Consider the following 26641-nt stretch of genomic DNA (forward strand, 5'->3'; position numbering starts at 1 on the left):
TTGGGCTAAGTTTGGGTCAAACTTGGGCTAGTCATGGGCTAAGTCCAAATTGATTGTTGTGTTTGGTGTAAAACATCATAATGAACAACTTTCATGAATGATGAAAGTTGTTTTGAAGTTGATTTGGTGGTTAATTTGGGTGGTTCATGGGTTTTGGTTTTAGACCCAAATTAGGCATATGGATCTAATTTGGTTGAAGGATGAACAACTTCTTTTATCCTCTCTTTTCGGTCCTTCGCTTCGAGCATGTCCGAATGATCGTGTCCCACCCATCATAAATGAGCGCGGTAGCTACGTTTATTTCACTCATCATAAATGAGATTGGAAGATGCCATCTTTTTAGAAGATTGAAGCTCAGCTTTATAATTAAGCATTCCATGGTTAGCAAATGATGCCTAGCTAACCTTTTGCCTATAGCTAACCTTTTGCAATATCTCCAATTGACGGAAGTCAATTTCGATTGATATTTGTCTTATTGCAGGAAAGTCGTGCCATTTCCTAGCATTTTTATTCGGTTACCCATTCTACATAGGGTCCGAACTGAGCACCTTTCTGTGGATCTGCTCATTTTGCTCACTTTAGATGAGTGTGACGTATTCCCTCTTATGAGATATGTTTTAGTTTGTGCCTTATGGCTACACCAATTGGTTGATACACTCTATTTTGCCCAACCCTTACGTGTCTCGACTGACCGAGGTCAAGTTCGATTGATACTTCTTTTGTGCGGGAAAGTTGTGTCTCTTTCCTTGATACCCTTATTCGGTTGAGCACCCCATATGGGTCCGAATTAGAGTTTCCCACTCACTTCAAATGAGTGTGGTCTTTTCCCTATTGAGGGACGTTTTCTGGGTCAACCTGAGAGCTACATACCCTTGTGGTTGGACAGTTACTTTTTGACCAACCATTCTTGGATACTGTAGTATCTTCCCAACGAAATTTATTCTACCAAATCTCTGGTAGCAGTACCATATAAGGGGTTGGTATGTTCTAATCGTCCACCTACTTTGACAATTCGATTTGGTACGTCACACTAGATCATTTCTGATAACGGTTTAAGCTAGAGATATATATTTGAATGACATGAAATGCTCTCAGTAGCTCTGTGGGCATGTTGTACAACGTATCATACACCCACTTTTTTCTACGCTTTATGCTTTGACCCTCTGAGTCTGACAGTTCTTCCTTTGGAGGTTGACTAGTCTTCTTAGTGGGCATGTGGTACGACATATCGTACACCCACCCTTTTGTGTGTGTTATTGCACGTAAGAGAGGTCTTGAACATCTTTTAAAAACTGATTTCTGAATTGTCACACAGGTAAAGTGGAGGTCATACAAACGGCTTATATCTGACACAACCAGTAATTAGTGTAAGAGAAGCTAAGTACTTCTCTTATATTTTTTTTCTACAGTTCCTCGCTTCGAACGGGTCTGAACGAGCGTGTCCTACCCATTATAAATGAGTGTGGTAGATACGTTTTTCCCCACTCACTCTAAATGAGAGTGGAAGATACCCCCTTTTTAGAGGATTTGAGCTTAGTTTCATGACTAGGCATTCCCTCGTTAGCATATATTGCCTAGCTAACCTTTTGCAATATATCGATTTATGAAAGTCAATTTCGATTGATATTTGTCTTATGCAGGAAAGCTATTCCCTTTCCCAACATTCTGTTTTGATTACCTTTTCCACATAGGGTCCGAACCCAGCACCTTTATACGGATATGCTCGTCCCGCTCACTTCAGATGAGTGTTGTGTATTCCCTCAAATGGGATATGTTCTGGTTTTTGCCTTATGGCTAAACTCCATTTGGTTGGTACACTCTATTTTGTCCAACCCTTCTCAGGTGTCTCGATTGTCCGAGGTCAAGTTCGATTGATACCTTTTTATGCGGGAAGCTATGCTCCATTCCTCGCCACCTTTATTCGTTTAAGCATTCCGTGTGGATCCGAATTAGAGTTTCCCACTCACTTCAAATGAGTGTGGTGTTTTCCCCTTCGAGGGATGTTTTTTGGGTTAACCTGTGGGCAACACACCCTTGTGGTTGGAAAGTTATGTTTTGATCAACTATTCTTAGATACTGCAGCAATTCCCCAACGGAATTCATTCTACCAAATCTCTGGTAGCAGTATCATACTGGTAGCAACCAAATCTCTGGTAGCAGTATCATATATAGGGTTGGTATGTTCTATTCATCCACCCTCTTTGATAATCCTGAACTGATCAATTTTCATTGCCTTGTTAGAGCAACATGTCGTATCGGTTGTAGAATATGCTGTTATTTGTCCGATCCATGTCCTTCGTCACAGCCACTTTTGATGTCTGATGTTTGCCCCGGTATTTTCCCCGACGAGAATTGCCTTAGTAAGTTCTTGTTGGAAATTTCGTTGAGCTCTCCCCTGCTATAGCTATTTCGCTAGTTCCGAGGGATCTTTTAGCGAGAATTACTTCGCTAATGCTAGCTTAAATCAGCCTACATTTGGACTTTTGAGTACACCTCGATGATATTTCAATCGGCTTGGTTGGTTTTATCCACCCCATTGAATGACATGTTGTGTCAGTCAGCTAGCTGACCCATGTCTGCTTCGAGACACTTGACTCCCCATCAAACATTGGATTGCTAAATGGGAGAATCACTGGCGAGAGTCGTCTCGTTAGTGCTTGTGGAAGCACTCTTATAGTTAGACCATCTTGGTCATATAACCATGTCTTCTTATTGACTACTTTGGTTGATTTTGTCCGCCAAATCGAATGACATGTTATATCGGTTTTACTACCGATCCATGTTCAGTCGGATTACTTGGATGTCCGACTTTACTTTGAGTGTGATACCTCAGGATGTTATGCTGCATGATTGTTCATTTGATATTTTGCCAGAATACATAACTCCTGTGTTATTTTATATGCTCGGCCAGGATACATACCTCCTACGCCATTTGATATATTCGAGCAGGATACATACTTCCTGCCTTATTTGATATCCTGCCTTATTTGATTGCCTTATTTGATACTTGGTCAGGACACATATCTCCTAGACTATTTCGATCGGGGTACGTACCTCTCTGATCATTTGATGTCTCGATCAATAGAATTATTGCCTTCACTTGGCCGACCCTTGATGATAAGACCTCGTTTTGAGGCACGTCGGGTTTTGTAGCAATTTGGCTTTGAAGTCTCTCGAATCATATGCCCGTTTCGGCCTGTTCCTTTATGAGAGCGTCTTCGGCTTTATATAGCCATATGTTCAATGTCACTCGAGCTCGACTAATGTCACTCGAGCTCGAGCTCGACTACGTTGTAGTTTGCTCAGTATGAGTGTGTCTTGTTTTCAGACACTCTTTGGCTTTATAGCCATGTTCCTCGAGCCATGTGACCTTAGAGTCAACTCTATTATGAGGATATCTTGTCTTTTGACACCATTAGCTTCATATAGCCTTATACTTCGATGCTTCTCGAACCATATGCCCTTTTGGGCCGGTTCATTTACAAGAGTATTATGTCTTCAGACATACCTTAGGTCATGCCTCTACGGCCTCTGAACCCACTCTTAGGTTATGCCTTTACGGCCTTTGAACCTATTTTTGTGATTATGTTTCTATGACCCCTGAACCACTAGCTTGAGTCATACCTTTATGGCCTCTGAACTCATCCCTAGGTTATGCCTTTACGACCTCTGAACCTATTTTCGTGGTTATGCTTTTATGGCCTCTGAATCACTGTCTTTGGTTATGCCTTCATGGCCTCTGAACCATCTTTCTCGGTCGGCTATACTATTTAGTCAGTGGTTCGATCACCACCTCTGATCAGGATATATTGTGATTTATAGCCACCTGATTAATGTGATGGGTGTTTTGTCTCAAGGAGATCAATTAGACTCGTAATCGGGATCTCTTTCAGAGGAAACATAACAGGAGACTTGGTCACACGAGATGATTGAGCCTTCTCTCCTACCATTTCGAATAAGGTCAGGTACGTGGTTTCCATCAATTCTGTTGTTTCGAATATGGTCAGACAGATCGATATGTCGTTTCGAATATGGTCAGACAAACTTTCCCTTAGTCATACCATGTCCAGTTTATCTGGCCTGGCTGAGATCCATTAGGTCATGCCTCTATGGTCTCTGAACCTCTTTCTGTGGTTATGCCTTTGCGGCCTCTGAACTTATTTTCTAGGTTATGTCTTTATGACATCTGAACCTATTTTTGTGGTTATGCCTCTGCGGCCTCTGAACCACCCTCTTAGGTTATGCCTCTATGGCCTCTGAACGTATTTTCTAGGTTGTCTTTATGACCTCTGAACCTATTTTTGTGGTTATGCCTTTACGACATCTGAACCACCCCCCTAGGTTATGCCTTTGCGGCCTCTAAACCTATTTTCTAGGTTATGTCTTTATGACCTCTGAACCTATTTTTGTGGTTATGCCTCTGCGGCCTCTGAACCACCCTCTTAGGTTATGTCTCTATGACATTTGAATCTATTTTCTAGGTTATGTCTTTGTGAACTCTGAACTTATTTTTGTGGTTATGCCTTTACGGCCTCTGAATCATCCCCTAGGTTATGCCTTTATGACATCTGAACTTATTTTCTAGGTTATGTCTTTGTGACCTCTGAACCTATTTTTGTGATTATGCCTTTACGACCTCTGCACAACCCCTTTAGGTTATGCCTTTATGACCTCTGAACCTATTTTCGTGGTTATGCCTTTACGGCCTCTGAACCACCCTTCTAGGTTATGTCTTTATGATCTTTGAACCTATTTTCGTGGTTATGCCTTTACGGCATTTGAACCACCCTCTTGGGTTATGCCTTTACGACCTCTGAACCCATTCTTAGGTTAGGCCTTTTTGGCCTCTGAACCTATTTTCTAGGTTTTGTCTTTATGACCTCTGAACCTATTTTTGTGGTTATGCCTCTAAGGCCTTTGAATCACCATCCTAGATTATGCATTTATGGTCTCTGAACATATTTCTGTGGTTATGCCTCTACGGCATCTGAACCAATTCCTCTGTTCATGCCTCTATAGTCTCTGAACCTATTATTCTGGTTGACCAGTTTTGACTGGCTAACCACACCTTCAACCATACTCTGTCCATTTTATCTGGCCTGGTTTAAGTTTCCTTTAGCCTCCTCTTTGGATGTCACCTCGACTACCGGACGAGTCTTTCTTTTGAGGATGGTGCCAACAAGTGCACCGCACACTTGTTGGGGGTTATTTGTTGACATCATTTTTTTTTATGTCATGTGTGTCCGGGACGTCGATATTACTTAAAGAGGACGTCCATGTCGTTAACGTTTCGAATACGGGCTAAAAATACGCAAATTATCATTTTGAACTCGTTTGCTGAAAAAGTGGTCTGAACGACCGTCTGAACGACCTCGAAGTCTGAACGACCTCGAATGACGAAACAGACCATGCGAGTGAGTCCGAAATGTCGATTTCACTTAGGACGGACGCTCATTGGACCACGGTTTCGCGTGCGGGCTAAAAATGCTCGAATTTTTATTTTCGTCCCAATTGCTAAAATAAGTAGTCCGAACGACCCTAGACGACAAAATGGACAGTGCGGTCGCGTCCGAAACGTCAAATTTACCTAGGGAGGATGCTCACTTTACTGCGGTAGCGTGTTCGGCGAAAATGCACGGTAAACTCTAAATAATAATAATAGTATTATTATTATAAGTATAATAATTAAAAAAAAATATTATTATTATTATTTTTTTACCAGCCACGCTTCTTCCCAAAAAGGCTGATGACAAGCTTTTTTTTATTTCCTTATTTGGATCTTTTTGGAGGGAAAAAGAAAAAAAATAAAAAAAATAAAGGAAGATTATCCTTAAAAAAACACATCCCTCTCTCTTTTTTTTTTTTTTTTTTTTTTTTTCAAAAAAACCATTCTCTCTCAAGATCGCAAAAACGGCTCACTCCTCTTCGCCGTTCTCTGCACAAGAAGCTCGAACTTTCTTCCTCCTCGTCGGCGAAACCCGGCGCCGCCGTCTCTGACGTTCCTCCTCTAACTGTCGATCTCCCTTCCCGCCTGCCGGATCTCCATTCTTCATTGCGCAAAACCTTCCTCTCCCTCTTCTCTTTCTTCTTCTTCTTTGGCGAGGGCTCGAGAGAGGCTCACGAGGAAGCCATTAGATAATTTGGAGAAGTCATTAGATGTGCTTTGGAGGAGACATTTTGAAAGATAGAAAAGGAGGAGGGGTTTCTCTTTCCTTCATCTTCATCTTTTTCCTTCACCTTCTTCTTCCGGCGAGATCATGAAGACTTGAATGAAGACTTGAAGGGAAGAATTTGACGAAGAGTTTTTAGAAGTTTTGGAGGTGCTTCTTGGAGCGAAAACAGTGGAGAGGGATTTTTTTTTTCTTTTTCATTTTTTTCTTCCTCGTCCGCCGGATCTCTTCCTCCTCGTCGTCCTTGTCACTCGCCGGCATCGTATCTACGCCGGAGAAAATCAACGAGGAAAACGACATATTTCAGGCTCTCCTCCGCGCTTCTTTCGCTCCCGGTGCGCACCGCTGGCGAGCTAAGTCCTCCACCTCGCTATCCTACATTCCCGACGATCGGATAATTCGCCGGAGCACTTCGACGTCGCCGGGCAGAGAGCAAAGTCCCTGTTCGAGGAGGTGCAAGCGTCTTTTCCTTTGCGAGGAAAGCTTCCTCTCTTTCACTGCCGTCGAGCGCCCCTCGAAGGTATATTTTGGTTATACTTTTATATGCCAAAATTATTATTTTTGGATACTTTGCACTCATTGATTTTCACTACCTTCTATATTTCTCGTTGTATGACTCATTGCGAGGAACAATGACGCACGGATCGGACAACGGGTGTCGACAGCTTGGAGCAAACAAAGAGAACGCATCCACAATCTTCACGGTGGTGAGACCCCTAAACTCCTAGCTAGCCTTAGGTTTAGTGGTGTCTAAGCGTGGGTTCGATCGCCCACACGGGGTGCGTGCGCCGGCATGGGTCGGCGCGACGACGTGCCTGCGTGATGGATCGTCTTTTTTCTAGAGCGAGCAGTTAGGTTAGGATTTTCTGTGCGTAACCAAACACCCCCCGCAAAGCCGATTGTCTCCTTTTTGTTGTGAGCCTTAGCACAAGTCCCGATGGGTCGGAGTCCCTCACTCCCCTTGCTTTGGATTTTTCCAGTTTTACTTGGAGAAATTAGGGGGTCGGACTTGGGAATGCGAGAGAAGCTTCATAGCTGGCTCGTTTTGCAAAGTCTGGAGGAGTTTACAAAATGGGAAAAGCTTTGCAGCTAGCCTATTTCATGACACCGTGAAGATTTTCTCTTTCGGAGATCCAGGGAGATACTCCTCACATTTCCTCATCAAAGAGGCGATGGTGCCGCATATCCAAGAGTCTAAACCTTAGGTTTCCCAGGTGAGGTCGTTAGTACGAGCGTGACTCGCTATCGTATGTGGTCATATGCACCTCATTTATTGTATGTACATGTCTTGCATCTTACATATTGTATATCATATATCGCACCTGCACCTGCACTTTGCACCTTGCACCTTGCACCTTGCACCTTGCATTTGCATTTGCGCTTGCACCTTGCATTTACACGTTGCACTTGCACCTTTTATCTTGCACTTGCACTTGTACTTGCACTTACACTTGCACCACATGTGCCTCGATCGATCGTCCTGGACCAGTCGTCATCATTTGTGCCTCGATCGGTTATCCCGAACCGGTCACATCATTTGTGTTTCAGCCGGCTACCCCGACCCGGTTAGCACGACACTTTGGTTTGACCGGATGCTCCATCCCGATCGACCTACCGCTTGCTCCTTTGTATGTTGTGTATGTGTATATATATATTTGTCTGCATGCTCGATATTGTCTACTTGAGTTGCATTCTTTTGGGTCACTGCCTTACCGGCATACCTTCTTTTCAGGCCCCTGCCGCTACGACATGTCTACCACCGGGTCACTTTTTTGCCGGTATACCCTCTTTTCGGGCCGCTGCCGCTACGGCATGCCTACCTTCTGTCACTGTCTTACCGACATGCCCTCTTTTCGGGCCGCTGCCGCCACGACATGCCTACCTTTGGGTCACTACCTTACCGTTACGGCATGCCTACCTTCGGGTCATAATGCAAAAGAAAGATATCTGGTTATGACAACCAATCCAGCAGAGAACAATAGTCAGACATCAAAAAAGACTACCTAGCATCTTAAATTCTAGCATAACACACCATTTAACGAAAAGTGCATCAACATAGTATCTAAGTGTGGGGTAAGTCTGGGTATGGTATGACTTTGACGAGGTCACTTTACTGTCCCTATCCTAAAGATCCGAAGGATCTAAAGGGTGTCACGAAGAATGGTGACACGAGTTAGATCTATTAGATCTTTAGCACAGTCATACTCGTGTCAATCCCGATGACTTAACTCGCATTGCTCACTGGGATCAACTCAACAAGCAATGCTCGTTAAGGCATCGCGACCAACACGGGGTCACTCTCCTAACGAACCCGGCTCGCTATCCATGCAAACATGCAAATGCAAATACTAATGCAAGTAAATCAAAACATATAAGTAGTGATACAGAGTATGTCATGAAGACAGTGACTCGTAGGAATGAGCATGCCGTAGCGGCAGAGACCCAAGAAGAGGGTATATCGGTAAGGTAGTGACCCGAAAGTAGGCATGCCGTGGCGGCAGCGACCCGAAAAGAAGGTATGCCGACAAGGCAGTGACTCGAAGGTAGGCATGCCGTAGCTGCAGGGGCCCGAAAAGAGGGTATACCGACAAGACAGTGACCCGGTGGTAGGCATGTCGTAGCGACAGAAGTCTGAAAAGAGGGTATGCCAGTAAGACAGTGACCCGAAAGAATGCAACTCATGTAAACAATATCGATCATGCAGACAAATATATACATGCACATACACAACATGCAAAGGAGCAAGCGGTAGATCGATCGAGATGAAGCATCCGATCAAACTAAAATGTTGTGCTAACCGGGTCGTGGTAGCCGGCTGAAACACAAGAGATGTGACCGGGTCGGGATATTCGGGATAACCGCTCGAGACACAAATGGTGACGACTAGTCTAGGACGATCAATCGAGGCACAGGTGGTGCAAGTATAAGTGCAAGTGCAAAATACAAGGTGCAAGTGCAACGTGTAAATGCAAGGTGCAAGGTGCAATGACAAATGCAAATGCAAGGTGCAGAGTGCAAGTACAAGTGTAATGTATAACATACAATATGTAAAATGCAAGACATGCACATGCAAATAATGAGGTGCATATGACCACATACGATAGCGAGCTACACTCGTACTAATGATCTCATATGGGAAACCTAAGGTTTAGACCCTTGGATATGTGGCACTGCCGCTTCTTACTTTGGTGAGGAAATGTGAGGAGTTTCTCCCTGGATCTCCGAGGGAGAAACTCTCTACGGTGTCATGAAATAGACTAGCTACAAAGTTTTTCTCATTTTGTGAACTCCTCTAGACATTGCAAAGCGAGTCAGCTACGAAACTTTTCTCGCTTTGCCAAGTCCGACCCTCTAGTTTCTCCAAGTAAAGCTGAGAAAACCTAAAGCAAGGGGAGTGGGACTCCGACCCATCGAGACTTGTGCTAAGGCTCACAACAAAAGGGAGACACTCGGTTCTGCGGGGGGTGTTTGGTTACGCACAGAAAGTCCTAACCTAACGGCTCTCTCTAGGAAATCGACGATCCATTACGCAGGCACGTCGTCGCGCCGACCCATGCCGGAACCCGCATCCTGCCGCATCCTGTGTAGGCGATCGAACCCACACGCTTAGACACCACTAAACCTAGGGCTAACTAAGAGTTTAGGGGTCTCACCACCGCGAAGGTTGTGAATGCGTTCTCTTTGCTTGCTCCAAGCTGTCGATGCCCATTGTCCGATCCGTGCGTTATTGTGCCTCGCAATGAGCCATGCAACGAGAAATATAGGAGGTAGTGAAAATCAGTGAGTGCAAAATATCCAAAAATAATATTTTTGGCATATAAAAGTATAACCAAAATATACTTTCGAGGGGCGCTCGACGGCGGTGAAAGAGAGGAAGCTTTCCTCTCAAAGGAAAAGACGCTTGCACCTCCTTGAACAAGGACTTTGCTCGCTGTCCGGCGACGTTGAAGTGCTCCTGCGAATTATCCGGTCTCCGGGAAGGTAGGATAGCGAGGTGGAGGACTTAGCTCGCCAGCGGTGCGCACCGGGATAGAAAGAAACGCGGATGAGAGCCCGAAATATGTCGTTTTCCTCGCTGATTTTCTCCAATGTATATACGACGCCGATGAGGAGGAAGAGATCCGGCGGAGGAGGAAGGAAAAAAAAAATGGAGGAGAGGAAAAAAAATCCCTCTCCACTGCTTTCGCTCCAAGAAGCACCTCCAAAGCTTCTAAAAACTCTTCCCCAAATTCTTCCCTTTAAGCCTTCATGATCTCGCCGGAGAAGAAGAAGAAGGTGAAGGAAAAAGATGAAGATGAAGGAGGGGAAGAGAAACCCATCCTTTTCTATCGTTCAAAAGGTCTCCTCCAAAGCACCTCTAATGCCTTCTCCAAATTTTCTTATGGCTTCCTCGTGAGCCCCTCTCGAGCGCTCTCCAAAGAAGAAGAAGAAGGAGAAGAGGGAGATGAAGGTTTTGCGCAAGGAAGAATGGAGATCTGGCAGGCGGGAAGGGAGATCCGACAGCTAGAGGAGGAACGCCGGAGACGGCGGCGCTGGGTTTCGCCGGCGAGGAGGAAGAAAGTTCGGGCTTCTTGTGCGGAGAACGACGAAGAGGAGAAAGCCGTTTTTGCGATCTTGAGAGAGGAGGGCTTTTTTGCAAAAATAAACAAAAAAAAAAAGAGAGATGCTTTGGTTCATAAGAGAGAGAGAAAAGCATGAGATTTTTTTTTTTTATAAAGAATAATCTTCATTTATTTTTTTTATTTTTCCCTCCAAAAAGATCCAAATAAGGAAATAAAAAAAAACTTGCCATCAGCCTTTTTTGGAAGAGGCCTGGCTGGTAAAATAATAATAATAATAATTTTATTTTTATTTTTATTATAATAATAATAATAATACTATTATTATTATTTAGAGTTTACCATGCATCTTCGCCGAACACGCTACCGCAGTAAAGTAAGCATCCTCTCTAGGTAAATTCGACGTTCCGGACGCGACCGCACTGTCTGGTTCGTCGTCTGGGGGCTTCGTCGTCTGGGGTCGTTTGAACCACTTATTTTAACAATCGGGACGAAAATAAAAATTCACGTATTTTTAGCTCGCACGCGAAACCGTAATCCAACGAGCGTCCGTCCTAAGTGGAATCGACATTTCAGACTCACTCGCGTGGTCTGTTTCGTCGTTTGAGGTCGTTCAGACTACTTTTTCAGCAAACGAGTCTAAAATGATAATTTGCGTATTTTTAGCCCGTATTCGAAGCGTTAACGACATGGACGCCCTCCTTAAGTAATATCGACGTCTCAGACACACATGACATAAAAAAAATGATGCCAACACCATGTTATTTTTAGTCTACTCTCATTTTCTTAACAAAATGCACCTTAATTTTGGGTACCTATTTTATTGATGCATTTTAGTTGCTTCTTTTGCAAATTGCAAACTATGAAAATTCTGAGAAATTCTTAGGACTTTGCCTTTTATTTGTTTATTTTATTTTGTTGAGAGTGTTTTGGACAGTGAAATTTTCAGACGATAGATTGAATTGTAGATAAGACAACAACTGAAGATTTCACCCACATTTTGTGATGACATTTTAATTTGGGGTTCAAAGTTTCACATAGGCGCAAACCCCTATGATTAATTACCTCTTTCGATAACATGAGAGCACCTTCGATTAAGATTAGTTATTTAACATTGAATATTTAGCATATAACAGCAGCAAACACTTGATTTTAGTTGCAAAATTTATTCCTTAAAGTTTAAAGCGAATAGTGGGGGAAATGAAGACAAAACCCGGTCAAGATCCCTTGGTTCAGATTGTTATGGTCCTTTATCTACTAGTCAAAGGAGGTAGTCAACCCAACGTGACTAAAAAATCTTTGTTAGTATTCATGGGCTACATTGTCCAAAGTATCATTGTAAATCTATGGTAGATATTTGTCTAAGGAAACAAATTTAAGTCAATATTATCTAACATGTCAACCAATTATATTTTTATAATTTATAACTCAAGGGGTAGAAAGCCGTTTGAGAACATACATGTTGCGGCTGTGACCGTAATATAATAGTGTCATTTGACGACAACCATCCAGTCAGAGGGCGCTGGTCATAACTGCTTATTTGTAGTGTCATTTGCTGGTAGAACCACATAAACATATGACTTTGGCCACGTTTTTACTGACATTCGATTATGTTGATTATGAATGTAGAGATACACTTAATATGACATTAGTTTTTTGTGAGATGAAATCAGTCGATGACGGATGTGATTTGCTTTAAGTTTTTAATGATTATTTAACTTAGAAGATTTGATTTATTTGTTTTTAAGTATTTAGGTAATTAATTTTAATTTCAGTATTTTGATTTGCTATTTTGAGAATTTTTTTTTTGAAAATTGATTTAAAAGTTGATCCTCGGTTGAAGTGCTCTATTACCATAACTATCATTAAGGTGCTAAGCATTTAAAACATTTTTATTTGAAGGAGACATTTAGTTTTGCTTATTTGGACTTTTAGAATATGACTCATGTTGACTCTATTTTTACAAATAGGAGAATTGGACTTTTAAATTTTTTATTTTAAGGTTTAGACATTTATTTTAAAATTACTAGAATCATCAACTCCAGTCTTTATGAAGAGGAGGATCAGACTAGTTGGGTCGGATTTACAACCTTATTCTATAGAAGAGGAAACCCATTTAACCCACTTAATATTCTCGGACATAATATTTAAACATTCAATATATTGATCGTATACATGCGTGTTTTGTATTTAATTTTGGGATTATACACATATATACGAAAATAATGTGTTTTGACCTTCAAAGTATAACATGAGGTTTTAAGCTCATAATTACTTGCCCATATTTCAAAACAGGTCTTTTGAGCTGAAGCATTATTTTCCTTGTAGTGCATGCAAAATTATATTTTTTGGCTTTAAAAGAATCATCTTCTGTTCGCTTGCAAATATGTTGTAAATTCGGTGGCGAGTATTTGACGTATTAGATAGTTATTTTAATATTTAAAACTGGCATTCATGTCTTAAACTCAGCCCCAGTTTATGATATTTCACGTTCAATTTAAGCTTAGCTCCAATCATGTTTAGCCCCAATTTGTGATTTTTCACATTTAAGTCAATGTCAGCCCCTAAATTATGATATTTCATATGTAAGTCAAGTTCATGGCCTAAGTTATAGAATTTGATACTCAAGTTAAGTTTATCCAAACCCCCTCTCAATTTATGGTATTATTTTGTTAAATCAAAATATTCAAGTCATTTTGTAAGTTTAAACATTTAAGGATTTTAAATTAAGTAAAAGTCTAAATCACTCAAAATTCTGGCGGCCTCTCAATGTTCACCATCGTTAGGAGGCATGAGAGAATTTTAGTCTTCTCAACTGTCTTAAAAGACGCACTGGTAGTGTTGTGAGACATTACGGTCGGGGAGCAAAAATATAAATTTAACCCGTGATGTTAAAAGATACAACAAACCTTCAATGTACCTGCACAATTGATTGTATCACAAATTAGGATTTTTCGAACGGTAGTTTACTTTCCTCGAATGTACTTAATTTTCAAGGACGAGTACTCGTTTTTCTCATAAATTAGTATTTTAAAAACCCAATTTTAAAAAGTTTTCCAAATGAATTCGCGATTTTCCCTTCCTCCCTGCATGATACTTAATTCTCCACAAATGGGTACTAGTGTTTCCTCGAGTGGACATTTCAAAAATTGTCTCATCGCCTCAATTATATACTATTTGAGCTCCAATGTCGTTGACGGTGATGACGGCGAGACTACAATAAAATAAAAGTACAACACTTTTTCTCTTTTTTTTTAATCCCATATATGTCATAAGACATAAGTACCGGAAGCCTGGTTGGCGTGAGTTCTCGGGCTCCAATAGCAAGGCCATTGAAGTATTGGTGCGGCTTGAGGCGATCAGGCCGGGCTTGGTTTCGTGCAACAGAGATGGAGTAGAAAGGAAGAAAGATGGGATTTTCAATTTTTTTTTGTACACTAAGCTCCCGAGTTGCTTTTCCTTACTACCTCCAGTAATGAATGTATCACAAGAGTTTTGATCACACAGGGAAAAGAGATAGGCGAAGGCTTCAGTGAGTCTGCAAGCAAGGAAGGCAAGGTTTTCGAAGGTTTCTGTGTGCCGCAATACCGCCTTGCCTTCCCAGCCAGCCTTAGTCGTGATCTCGACATTGCTTCCTACAATGAGTAAGGCGAGAGTTAGCGGTAGAAGATAGGCGAGTTTCGGGTCTCTGTTCGCCTTGATCCTGCCACTGCTTTCTTGTTTAGCACTAATTTTGACTGTATTACGAGGGATTTGGGTTAAAGAGGGGTTGGCGAGGGTTTATTCACAGGAGAGAGGGGGTTTCGGGTCTCTGTATGCCAGAGATCCCCTCGTTGCTTTCCTGACTATCTTCAATTGCGAGTTTATCGTAAGATGACAAGACAAAGGGTGCTTTCCTGCGCTGCGAACAAAAGGCTTCTTGAACACATGTGGTTCTCTCTGCTTGAACCGGGAAGGAGAAGTGCTTCAAGTACGAGGAGGTTCGGTGGTGCGAATAAACGGGGGCCTCCTTTTGAATAGGCAGGTGGACTTCGATTATTATCATGATGAGTGGGAGCAGTTAGGGCCTGTTGAGGCGGGAGTAGGTAGGATTTTTAATTTAATTAATTATTTCTTCTTTTTTTGTTTATTTAATTTATTTTTTTAAGATTCAACAATAACTTATGTCAATTTTTTTATCATCTTATCTTAAAATCTTTACTTTTCTGATCATGTTTCTAGTATATCTATTTTCCACTCTTTCATAATATTCTCATTGCTCCCACCCTTGGCTTTATTATCAATAACTTATTTTAAAAGTGATTATGTTGTGATATTTGTTGGGAGATGTTAAATTGCGGGAATTGGTTCAAGAGATCCAAATCAAAACTTTGAACATATGCACACAAAACAAGAAAATCACATTAAAGATAAGATTTAACGTAAAAAAACCCGAGAACGAGAAAAAACATGGAGCCGCACCACCACATCAGGAAGTTCACTATGAATAAAATGAGGAGAGTCATACAAATTACATCACACTCACACCTATCTATATTTTGGAAAGTCCATGACACTCCTCTCATCTCCTTTAGACACAAGAAAATCGAATTCATACTCATTCCTTACATCAAAACCAAATTTTTAAGTGAAAAACTACCTAAAGTTGATTATGGGCATCGTGATGGTGGCCCAGTGACGCTCCAAAGGGGAGTTGCATCCGAGCGCTACAGTGTTGCACTTCTAAGTTTTAAACCTGGACTGGGTGCAGTGTTGTTGTCTTTGGGATGCTGGAGTGTCGCTTGTATTGGTGCTAGGGCGCTGTAGGTACAATGTTTAACACAATGCATGGGGGCGTTGCCTCCTCCGCACCACCCTAACAAACTCTCTATCAAGCTTGACTGATGAAATTGAGGGCTCTGATATGACAATTGATCCACTCAATCAGACTCCATATAATAACAATATTTGCAGTAGGTTTTATGCTTTTGTGGCTAGGCTAGGCTAGCCTAGCCCGAATATAACGAGTTCTGTTTGTATCAATTGTTCCTGTTTCCTTTCATTAAAGTTGTTTATTTTCTCCATGGAATAGAATAAAACTAAATCTGGTACTTATGCTAGTATGTTGTTGAGCGGATAAGGCTTCAATTGCATAAGTTCTTTTAGAGAATAGATTGTTCATTAACTTCAATGACTTGATTAGGTAATTGCATGTATAGGTTGGTATGAACCCATCGTTTGGTAATGTTATATCATTTCTGTGTGCGTCATGCATATGTGCAACTAGTTCATACATGCATTGGTCAGTCTTGAATACACGACACCTTGGTTTGATAATCAGTATTTGATTTGAAAACAAATAAATACACATTAATAACATAAGTCCATTATTAATGTAAGGACCAAACTACAGAGTAGCTCAAAGCGAGCCATCCCTCACTATTGTCGTAACTCGATTGCAAAAATTTTGCATTTTCTCATTTGCTTGCGGTCGTTCTTGTGTGTTCTCTTTTTTGATTCAACTTATTCCCTTGCCCGTGAACTTTCTTATATCTCTCCACTGCCTGTCCGATTGAACATATTTGACGATATCACTCTTGTGCTGGATATCGACCTCCCCACCACCTTAAATTGCGATTTAATATAGTGAGTGAGAATTATGGCATCGGGAAGGCAATCACCATCCTTTTTCTTGGCTTACTTCTTGCCTTTCTTTTACAACTTGTCGCCGAGTCCTTTAGTCTATGAACCCTTGCTTTCTCTTTTCTTCCTCTTGAAACCCTTACAGCTACCTCCCTCATCTTCTTCCTCCTTCGACCCTAGCAGCAGACATAAGCCCTTTTCCCCTTCCACGTTCTCTATGCTTAAAGTCCGCCAAGGACCTTCCTCATCTGATTGAGAAACACCTACAACCGACTTTTCAATAGACTTCCATCCGATGTCGTCTCTTAAATCAAAATTGAATTAGCAGCCTACATTACTCTTCTTGAGGATCTGACAGTGGGTCTGGTATACTTATTTCACTGGAGCAGACATTTCACATTATTATATTTTGATATTTTAGTTTATGTATTAGTTACTGTACTTCCTTTAGGTTTGGGTAGGCTCTTATTCATTGTCATTTCGTTTCTTCAATTATTTTCATATTCTTTTTCGGTTGTATTGTTGACTTTGATTTATAATTGGAATAAAATTTGTTGTTGACTTTGATTTATTATTGAAATAAAATTTAACTTTTATTGCTTTTTTTTTTCTTTTGATAATACAAAACAAATTTATATATTCCTCCGTCCCGTTCGATGTTGCTGGAGTGTATTGCCTTTTAGACCCGTGATATGATAATTTAGTCTTTTATTAGTCATTATTGTTTGGTATAAATATAGCTTATTATGCTTAAAGCTAGGCATGCTGTGAAATTGCTACCTTGAAGTTTATAATTAGGGCTTAGGAGAGATTGTAGGTGCTTATCTTTATGTATTCAAATTGTGTTCTGTTTTGATAAAATAAAATATTTATTTGCCCCAATTTATGTAAAAAATCATCCAGATTCGTATTAAATTGGTATCAGAGTATTCAATTATGGAAAGGATTACGATGCACAAAGCGTACCGGGCGTTCAAGGATTGCGATGTACAAGGATCGCGAGAAACAATCGTTACTAGGAAGCGTCGGGATTGTGATGATCCTCTGTGGCCTAACTTCATGCTACAATTGGGATTGCTGGGAAGCCATTGTAAGATCGTGAGACCTAATATCATAATATAGTTGTGATTCAAGTTAAGTGGAGAAGCCAAGAGGATCACGACGTCTAGGAGTTTCATGGTGAACCCACGTTCAGGAATCCCGCTTCAACCGTAGTTCTCGATAGAGTTGCGTTTTTAGGTAGATGGGAAACTATAGACAAGATCACGATGTCTCCATCTGTATTGCAGCGTTTCCTTCATGAACGAACCTTGCATTATAGCAGCTATTCGAGTAGCTGAAAAGCCAATGACGGGATCATAGAGTATAAGATCTCCAATAAAAAACCGTGAGTAATGGCCCTCATGCAAGTAGATACTTTGGAGAAGAAATTGAAGAAAGATGTGAGTCAAATCAGTCCTCAAATGGATGAGTGTTTCTTGGCCATGGAGGGGTGGTTCTCATTTATGGAGGGGAGATTCACGAACGAGGAAGAAATGATAAAGTTGATAATGGATTTTTACATGACCCGCTACCGCCAGCCGTGGGATCAAGCGGTTGTGTATGGAGCATACACAAGCAACATCAATCAGAATGATTCATGCAACATTAGGATAATGTTGCTGCTTTAGGTCACGAATCAGGAGTGGAATTAAGCATCATCATTTGGAAGGAATAACAAGACATTTAGAGAGCTTGAATGAACGAAAGCTTACAAGATTGAGCAAAGGAATTGGAATTGGATTCGAGCTTGCAACAATCTTGAGACTGGGGATTTCTCACATCACTTTGCACCAATGTGCGACCCCAGGTATAGAAGTTCGAGATCGAGATATTGATTCGAGAGATGTTGGAGGTCAGAATCATACAAGCCACTCTGAGGCCTTTCTCTACCTCAGGAATCTTGCTATTTAAGAAAGAGGGGAGTTAGTGTTTTTATTTGGATTATCAGACAGTGAATAAAGAAACCGTACCTGGCAATTTTTTAATCTGGATGACCGATGAGTTACTTTACAAGTTGTTTGGGATTGCAGTATCCTCTCAGATTGACTTAAAGTCAGGGTACAAACATATTTGAATATGATTGAAGGATGTGTACAAGACGGTATTTCGAACTCACTACAAATATCTAATTAAGTGGAACTGATTAACAGATGATGACGCCACATGGAAGCCATACGATTTGACCCAACAATAATTCTCTTTTTTTTCATCTTGAGGACAAGGTATCTGTTGAGAGGGCAGTAATGTTAGACTGACGCCTAAGGACAAATTAGTCTTATTATTTACTATCGTTTGTTATAAATATGACTTATTATGCTTAGGTTGAGGTCTGCTATGAGATTGTTGTCTTGAAGTTTAGGATTAGCGTTTGGGAGAGATCACCCACCTCTCAAAATGTAGGTGTTAGGATTAGAGTTTAGAAGATATCGTCAACCTCTCGAATTGTAGGTGTTTATCTTTATGTATTTGGGTTGTGTTGTTTTATTTTGATGAAATAAATTTCTTTTTGCCCTAATTTATGTGGAATATCATCTCGGTTCATGAAACAGGTTTATATATTCCTTCATCACGTTCCATGTTGTTGAGGTGTATTGCCTTTCGGACTAGTGATATGACAATGAATCTAGATGATGATACCACATGGGAGCCATATGATTTGATCCAACAACAGTTTTCTTTTTTTTCATCTTGAGGACAATGTATCTGTGGGGAGGGGAGTACTGTTCGACTGACGCCTAAGGACAAATTAATCTTTCATTATTTACTATTTTGTGGTATAAATAACACTTGTTATGCTTAGGGTGAGGTATTTAATGGGATTTTTGTTTGAAGTTTAGGATTAGGGTTTGGGAGAGATCACCTACCTCTCAAAATATAGGTGTTAGGGTTAGGGTTTGGGGGAGATCGCCAACCTCACAAATTTTAGGTGTTTATATTTGTGTTTTCCGGCTGTATTGTTTTATTTTGATGAAATAAAATATTTTGTTGCCCTAATTGTCCGTCAACTTTTCGTTGATTTTTTGAAAATTATTAAAATAATTTTGAAATTTTAATTTAATATAAGAGGTATATAGTTTGGATTTTGAAAGTAACGTGTTTTAATTTTTTTAAAAAATGAGATCAAATGGATCTCATTCGTCTAATAGTTACACCCTCCCGAAAGATAAGTGTATACCTTGGCGATAGACCAAATTCCGCAAACTAAGAGATTTGTGACATTTATTTGGTCTGCGAACATTTTATGTGTGACTGACAAGTTCCTCTATCTAATACAAAGATTATATAGAGTTTATTTTACCTGGATTCCAAGTTCCCTATAGAGACAAACCCCTATAGTTAATTACTTCTCAAATGACGGGAGTCACATGAGAAAACTCTCGATAATGATCACTGGTTCTAGTATTCAAGAATTCAAGGTTTAAGTTTTCGCGGTAGAATGTGAAAAAACAAGTGAGAGTGGCTCAAGTAGGAACAATTCTTTCAGGAGTCCAAAGGAAGTAAATGGTAAGGGACGTCACAGATCCTGAGGGGAATCCTCAGTGACTTCCCAAACTATTCTACTTTGTTACTGAGTTTTGGAGACGATGTTATTCAAGTGTTAAATTCTGTCAAATTTATTATTTGGGATTTATAATTGCATGATAACTGGTTATGCAAATAGCCCGCAAAGAGATGAGGGTTTACGTCGTAACGAGTGGCATCCTCAGAACCTAAAATGAATTAGGACTTACGCTGCATAACATAGTTGTGCAGAAGTCTAAAAAAAGAATGAGGATTTACGTTGCGCTAGACGAGCTACCTCAAAATCCTATGAGTTGTTAATTAGACTAAGGAGAGAGTTTAGCTGGTGTAGATTTGTTTTGCTGTTGCAGAATGAAGACCACCTCCATTTGCAGTCCGCTCCAAGCTTCATATCGCGCTACCCAAGAAGTTGCTCCAAGCTCCTGTTGTAGCGATGACTTCATGGTTTAAGTGTTTGAGATTTGTGATTTATGTTTCCCAGTTTTGGTGTTAAAGTGGTTTTGTTTTGTTTCGGTTTTGGTTTCAGTTCTGGTTTTGCATGCAGAATAATCAAATTGCAGGTAAATAAAAGGTATTTGAAATGTAAGATGCAGTAAATTAAAATGTTGTAGATAAACTATAAAAGCTTACTTGAGCATCTGCTACTGTTGCTTGATTAGTACTACAAACATAGTACGATTTGCAGCAAATTTAAACACACTTGCAAGAAAAATAAATAAGACGAAAAAACTCAGCATGAAAGTCAGAAAAACGAGTCGTAGAAATCATAAGCAAAAGAAACTCTTAACCACATATAAAAGACCAAGACTGGGTGTAAGATATTGGTAAAAGTAGGAGTTCAGAGCTGGACAGTGTGCTTCCCGATCTTGAACAAGAGTTACCAGCCCGACAATCTACAGAAGACAGTCCTTAACCTTAATCCAAATGACTAGCCGTGGACCTTTATAAATTTTCATAGAAAAATTAATTGATTTTCATGCAAAAGCTGTTGTTTGAGGAATCTGTTGTTTAAGTCCTTTTTATGTAGAGTACTTTATAACATGCAAAAGAGATTTTTGTTTTATTTTTGTAAATATTTTGTAAAGTAGTGTAGTTCACATGCTAGTCACTCTAATCGTGCTAGAACTACTGACAACCTAAGAGCGTCGGGGGCAACGATCCCACCAAGAATCGACGAATAGTATCATGGATCATTTCCTCTCTCTTATTGAAGATTCTTAAGGTAGGAAATACTATTATAATAATCTCACTTTGTATCCCTCGTTTAAGCACACATAAATAATGTCGTTATCACTCTCGCCACTTAGGCCTTAGACTTATTTTAGTCCGATGATCCATATGTGGCATTTAACAAATTTCTCAAATTGCCAGGAGGATTTGAGTGTCATATCCAAGCTCAAATCCTGATGCAATGGGTTTCACTATAGGTCATGTTATGACGGGAATTCCACTATTGACTTAATTAATGAAGCATGAATTACGTCTCGGTGTTTCCTCATGCCTAGTGCCTTAATCAGTTTGTGAATCAGGGTCAAGTGTCAAATTTCATTATTTATTTAAAAATTAGGTGGATAAACGCTCACCTAGGGTGTGCTCCTAAAATCTAGGAAGCCTATATTAAAACTAGGTAGATGAGCTCTCACTTAGGGTGTGCTCCTAAAATCTAGGAAGCCTACACTGAGAATTAGGTAGACGAGCTCTCACCTAGGATGTGCTCCTAAAATCTAGGAGGTCTGCACTGAGAATTAGGTATATGGGCTATCACCTAGGGCGTGCTCCTAAAACCTAGGAAACCTACACTTTAATTTGTGCTTAAGGTAATTTAACGTGTGCTACCCTAGATTAAGTATTTTCCAATTAATCCTCAAATATTTCTAAGTGTCTTCCAAGTAATTAAATCAGAAATTCCTAATTTTTGGTCTTAACCATGCAAAAATAAATAAAACAAAAGAATAAGGCTGACCTACTACCAAAACTAGTAAAATCAGAGAGAAAAAAAAAGGTAGATGGGTCAGGCTAAAAGCGTTTAAATGATAATCAAGTGAAACCCAAAATAGTAATAAAGCTCTCCAACTCCAGCCCCAAAACAGTAAATAAAGCTATCAAAATCAGGCCCGAAACAGTGAATAAAGCTCTCCAACTCCAGCCCCAAAACAGTAAATAAACTATCAAAATCAGTCCCGAAACAGTAGGCAAAACTCTCAAAATCAGGCCCAAAACAGTGCCAAAATGGTACTCAAACGGTGTCAAGATTATGTCAAAATTAGCCGACAAAATGCCCCAAACAACACTTAACTATGTTCCAAATAATACCAAATAGCTATCACAACACTCCAAAAGCTCTCACAATATTTTTAACACATCCAAATAGTAATTTACAACACTTGTAGACTACCTACAAAATTTCAGCATCCAAACAACTCTCACAACTCTCCAAAAGATTTCATAGCACTCTAAGAGCTCTCACAGGATTGTTAACACCTCCAAATGGTAATTTACAACACTTGTAAGCTACCTACAACAGCCCAAACCACAATTTCAGCATCCAAACAACTCTCACAACTCTCTAAAAGATTTCATAGCACACTAAGAGCTCTCACAGCATTTTTAACACCTCCAAATGGTAATTTACAGCACTTGCAACATCCAAATATCAATTTTAAGCAACTTACGGCTCTTTTCAGGACCCGACCGCACTCCTACAGCTCTCCCGAGCCCAAACAGCAGCGGTCTACAGCCGCGTTCTACAGCAGCTAACAGCTTCCCACAGCACTTACAGCAGCTGACAGCTTCCCAAAACCTAAACAACAGCTTTCTATAGCAGCTAACAGCTTCTCACTACACTTACAGCAGCTTTCTGTAGCAGCTAACAGCTTCCCATAGTGGATAACAGCTCCCCCAAACAGCCATCTACAACAATTGACAACATTTATATATGTAACACTAAAATTTACTTTTCACGTTTATTCCACCCAAGTCTTTTGTACCACAACTGAAAGCTATCCCATTATCTTTGCAAAGGCAGAACATGCGCATTCATACATTACATAGATTAGTGAGATGCCATGAACAAAAGAAAAAAAAATTGAAGTTTCGGTGCTATGTATGTAAATACACAAGGATTATTTGCCCAAAGAAAACTTCATTAATTTGAGGTTCAACTCCTGATACGGAGCAGTTAAGTGTGAATTGACATTCATAACAGGAAACATTTTAAAAGCCAAGAAATTGCAAAGAATTCAACACAGCATCACCAAAAAGGCATATCATCTTTGATTCAGTTCTGCAGCCACATGAGGTTAAGGATCTGACACTATTGAACAAAACCAATCCATACGAGCACATTACATATTATTAAATTATGATCCATAAACAAGCCAAATTATCAATTGTAAGATCTATGATGCTAACAGTCAAAGTGAGGTAAATCTCCACACTACGAATTTATTTGAAGTCACAATAGAGCAACAAAGGAAAATTAAATTAGAATACAAATCATATTCTCAGATCTGAGAAACTGGAAATTAGAGATAACTTCAGATCTAAGAAACCGGAAATTAGAGATAACTAAACCCAAGCAGGTGAGGTAAATCTCGACGTGATTATTTTATCCAAAATCATGGGTTCGTATACATCTCGCAGGCAAAATCAAATCCAAATGTCATCGAGCAATAAGCCACCATAATCGGATATCGAAAACAGTATAGGAATGGTAGTAGATGCAGAGTGAGTGCCAACTACAACCTTAAATCTAAGGTTAAAATCTTCCTCTAGAAGCTGCGAAAGGTAAAATGCGGAGAGAAAAATGCTTACCGACTAATGGTTATACGATCTAGAGAGAGGACCCAGAAGACACTATATTCAACCGAGAGAGCTGGGGTTGGCAAATGAGAGAACCGAGCGAGAGAGGCACCAGGTCTTCGGGTATGGAGTTGAGGAGGGCCGAGTCGATCGGAGCAGGCAGAGCCGAGCGGCTAGGGCTGCGGTCGAGCGAGGAAGAGGGGATTGGGGGGGAATTGGGTTCGGTCGCAAGGAAGGGGGTTTCGGCTGTGAGGAGAGGAGTTTGGCGCGAGGGTTTGGTCGTGGTAAGTTGGCGAAGTTTTGGTGACGGGAGGCGAAGCAGGTGAATGTGGGAGAGGAGTGCGGGGGTTCTGGTCGCAGAGAGGAGGAGAGAGGTGGTCCGATGTAGAGGAGAGATCGAATCTAGAGAGCGGGGGTGAGCGAGGGATTGATCGAATGAATCCTTCTGTCAATGCCAATTACTATAGCCAGCCAAAGATTAGAGAGGGAGTCGTTACGTGAAAGCTTTGGCGGGGAATTGAATACCTTCCTTTAGTGTATGCGACTCAATTGGAAAATAATAACACGGGATTATTTTCAATTAATACGAGTTTTAAATATTCTGTTTGAATTTTGAAATTTGAAATTCGTGGGCTGAAATAATTAGTCCGTGCTTAGCCCATATCTAGCCCAAGTCAAACTCGAGTTGAACCTGGGTTGAGCCCGAACCCACACCCACTAAAAAAAACATGCATTGATTTTTTGTGCGATCTACTCGTGCGCGGAATCATAGTGATATGGGTGTTCTTTCTGGCTAAATTCGACGTTCCAGACGCGCCGGCGTGGTCCGTTTCGTCATCCGGGGTCGTCCAGACAAGTTTGTCGATGGTCTGGTAAAAAGTGTGTCAACTTCATACGTGGTGTAGCGAGTGCGTTGCTGAGTCATAGAGGGTTCACCTAAGGTCGTCTGATCCTGTAGGAACTCATTTTTGGCCCTTCTACATGTTGGTCCTTAGCCCTTGCATTTAGAAGGTGCTTGGAACCGCTCATGTGAGTTTTTCACAAAAAATGAGTCAAGAAGTGGTTTGAAGTTCTACGGGAGGTGGGCTCCATTTCTAGTATGCTAAGATTGTCAACAAGGAAATCCTAAGGCTAGATTTTGGGTTATGGGAGTAGGAAACTAAGACTTCACTAAAAAAGAGGTCAACACTAATTTATGGGAACATCGTCTGATGATGAAACGGGTTTATATGTTTCTTAATCACGTTCCATGTTGTAGGAGTCTACTCCCTTCCGGACCAATGATATGACAATTAAGCCCTTTCCTGATGTTCATAACTAATTTTTGTGACTTCTTTCTCTGGTGAACGTCTTAAGTGATGTAAATAAAGTAGGTCTTGGATGATTTATCACTTATTTACTACATGTGAATCTGCTTTAATCCTGCTTTGATTTTTGCTGTATTCGTTTTTCCTTCGTTTCTGGAAATGATTTATCGAATAAATATGATGATTTGAAGTAGATTCAGAAGCTGCACTATTTTTTCAGTAATTTAATCATGTTCGCTGAAGTTGGATTAAATAAATAGGAATTGAGTGCCATGTATTTTAACATATTTTTTATTCAGCTACCTGAAAATTCTGTAATCCATCATCAGACATCCTAGGACTTGCATCCTTTCATAGGCGAAGATGATGACAGGTTTACTGTTCTTTTAGGACTAGAGTATTTACAGTACACATCATTAAGGATGCATATGACTACTTCATTCATTAAATTTACCTCAAGTAGTTGTAGTGGCGTTGTCATATTTGATATTATGTTATTTAATCACCTTATGTCTTTGGTTTAGATGGCGCTTTTTGTGTATTGTGCAATTTGTTAAAATTTAGTTCTTCTTTAGTTGCTGTATAACCTTTTTGTTTGACGTATGATTTATCTCAATGGCTCTAGACCTTTATGTTGTCCATTTTAATTTCTGATTTTTTAAACGTTCAATTTCGTTTTTTAACTCGTTAAAGAAATTTTCAGTAGGGCATTTGAATTGTGGAAGTGCCTGTTATATTGGGGTTTTATGCTGTCTGCACATCTTGATCCAAGTATTGTCCCCAAACATAGATTAGAAAATTTTACAAGTGTATTATTGTCATCGAACATTTTTCAATGTCATCGGACATTTTTCAATCAAGATAAAGTTTCAAAATCATCCCTGACTGTTTACATGAGACCTTTTTAGTCTTGGAGTTTATAAAGTGTCAAATTAGTCTCAAAACTCATTTTAAATGAGTATGTGGACTAAATTAGCACTTTTATAGAATTTGGGACTAAAATAACCTCATGCAAAGAGTCGTGATAATGTTGACACTTATCTCTTTACATGTGGTAGAACTAAAACTAAATACATGGAATGTAATTTTAGTAGTAGTAGCTCTAGTGACAAAAGTGTAACTTTAGGTGATAGGTGATCAAATTATCTTTAGGTGATCAAATTATTGAAAGGTGTGAATGATTTAGATATATCGAGCCTGTTGTTCAAAACGATGGTGATATAGATGGGGATGTTAATAGTAGAATTCAAGTTGGTTGGTTGAAGTGGAGGAATGCTTCGGGACTTTTGTGTGATAGAAAAGTACTGCTTAGATTGGAAGAAAAATTTTATAAGATGGTGGTGAGACCTGCAATGCTCTATGGCGTTGAATGTTGGCCTTTAAAAGAGAAGCATAATACTAAGTTGAGTGTTGTCGAGATGAGAATGTATAGGTGGATGAGTGGATTTACACATAGAGACAAATTGCGAAATGAATGTATTTGTGATTGGGTTGGTATTGCTCCAGTGATAAACAAAATTAGAGAAAGTCGTCTTAGATGGTTTGGTCACATTAAACGTCGACCATTTGATGATCTGATGAGGAGAGTAAGGAGAGTAGATGTTTTAGATTTTAAGAA

At 40.1% G+C, this 26641-nt stretch overlaps 1 protein-coding gene across 1 annotated transcript in view; it reads left to right on the forward strand.

The window, feature by feature from the left end:
• The window catches only part of LOC110018074 (protein SPIRAL1-like 1), a 45692-nt gene that overhangs the window by 12072 nt on the left and 6979 nt on the right, over window positions 1-26641 (forward strand). The window lies entirely within an intron of this gene.

Source organism: Phalaenopsis equestris, unplaced genomic scaffold (genome assembly GCF_001263595.1).
Source record: "Phalaenopsis equestris unplaced genomic scaffold, ASM126359v1 Scaffold000002, whole genome shotgun sequence".
NCBI lineage: Eukaryota > Viridiplantae > Streptophyta > Magnoliopsida > Asparagales > Orchidaceae > Phalaenopsis > Phalaenopsis equestris.